A 2,063-nucleotide genomic window follows, 5' to 3' on the forward strand; every position below is an offset into this window, starting at 1 on the left:
CCATCCATGATATCAACATTATAGTTAAAACTATGTTTCTGAGACTATAAAGGATGACCATCCATGATATCAACATTATAGTTTAAACTATGTTTCTGAGACTATACAGCATGACCATCCATGATATCAACATTATAGTTAAAACTATGTTTCTGAGGCTAAACAGGATGACCATCCATCATATCAACATTATAGTTAAAACTATGTTTCTGAGACTATACAGGATGACCATCCATGATATCAACATTATAGTTTAAACTATGTTTCTGAGACTATACAGGATGACCATCCATGATATCAACATTATAGTTTAAACTATGTTTCTGAGACTATACAGGATGACCATCCATGATATCAGCATTATAGTTTAAACTATGTTTTTGAGACTTAACCGTGTTTGTTTACAATTACATTGCTTACAAACAATGTAATAAAACTAGTTTATATGTTGGGTTCTGATGGAAAAGGACAGTTGAATTAAGCTCATGAGGAATTTGTAAGTCATATTCTTCAAGAATGAACATACATTGATTAAAAAATCTAAAACGGATGCCCCCGTCACAGATTGCCCCTTTAAATGAAGACCACCACCAGCACCAGAACAGATACTGTCATTTAAATGTTACACACTAGTATCATAGAGTAATGACATGTGTACAATATATTTAAAACAACTTAAACCACTCAAAAGACCTTAAAACATTTCTGTAATGGAATATAATTAACGGTCTAGTTAAAATAATGAATGAAGTGAAATAGACTCTGGAAACAGTAACAGCAAGTTGTAATAGAAAATAAATAAATCAACTGAATGTTTAGAACAACTAAAAGTTCCCCTTTAACATTCATTAACATCAACAAGTATAGTAAGTAAATATGGAAACAACAACAGTGTGGTAGGATTATATTACATTACATATAAAACATGCCATTGTAAAATCATGATTCCATCGCCTTATATAATATCAAATATCAGTTCAAGACCCAGTTAAAAAAACATGTAACTTAATAAACTAAAGTAAAAATAGTTAAAGAAAAGTAACACACTAACATTACAACAACGAGGCTATAAACAGGGGGCTCCGGTACCGAGTCAGTGTGCGGAGATACAGGTTAGGCTACGTGTGGATTTTATGAACTGGTATAGTTCTGTCTTTGAGCTGTTCTTGTCTATTAATGTTCTGTGTTATGTCATGTTATGTCATGTTGTTTCATGTTTCATGAAGAAATTGTAGCTACTACTTTTGCAACATTCTATTTCCAGTGATCGCTATGTAGCTCTATGTTTTATTTCCAGAGAGCTCTATGTAGCTCTATGTTTTATTTCCAGAGAGCTCTATGTAGCTCTATGTTTTATTCCCAGTGAGTTCTATGTAGCTCTATGTTTTATTTCCAGGGAGCTCTATGTAGCTCTATGTTTTATTTCCAGGGAGCTCTATGTAGCTCTATGTTTTATTTCCAGAGAGCTCTATGTAGCTCTATGTTTTATTTCCAGAGAGCTCTATGTAGCTCTATGTTTTATTTCCAGAGAGCTCTATGTAGCTCTATGTTTTATTTCCAGAGAGCTCTATGTAGCTCTATGTTTTATTTCCAGAGAGCTCTATGTAGCTCTATGTTTTATTTCCAGGGAGCTCTATGTAGCTCTATGTTTTATTTCCAGTGAGTTCTATGTAGCTCTATGTTTTATTTCCAGTGAGTTCTATGTAGCTCTATGTTTTATTTCCAGAGAGCTCTATGTAGTTCTATGGTTTATTTCCAGTGAGCTCAATGTTTTATTTCCAGTGAGCTCTATGTTTTATTTCCAGAGAGCTCTATGTAGCTCTATGTTTTATTTCCAGTGAGTTCTATGTAGCTCTATGTTTTATTTCCAGAGAGCTCTATGTAGCTCTATGTTTTATTTCCAGAGAGCTCTATGTAGCTCTATGTTTTATTTCCAGAGAGCTCTATGTAGCTCTATGTTTTATTTCCAGTGAGCTCTATGGTTTATTTCCAGAGAGCTCTATGTAGCTCTATGTTTTATTTCCAGAGAGCTCTATGTAGTTCTATGTTTTATTTCCAGTGAG

This window comes from Oncorhynchus mykiss, chromosome Y (genome assembly GCF_013265735.2).
Source record: "Oncorhynchus mykiss isolate Arlee chromosome Y, USDA_OmykA_1.1, whole genome shotgun sequence".
Lineage (NCBI taxonomy): Eukaryota > Metazoa > Chordata > Actinopteri > Salmoniformes > Salmonidae > Oncorhynchus > Oncorhynchus mykiss.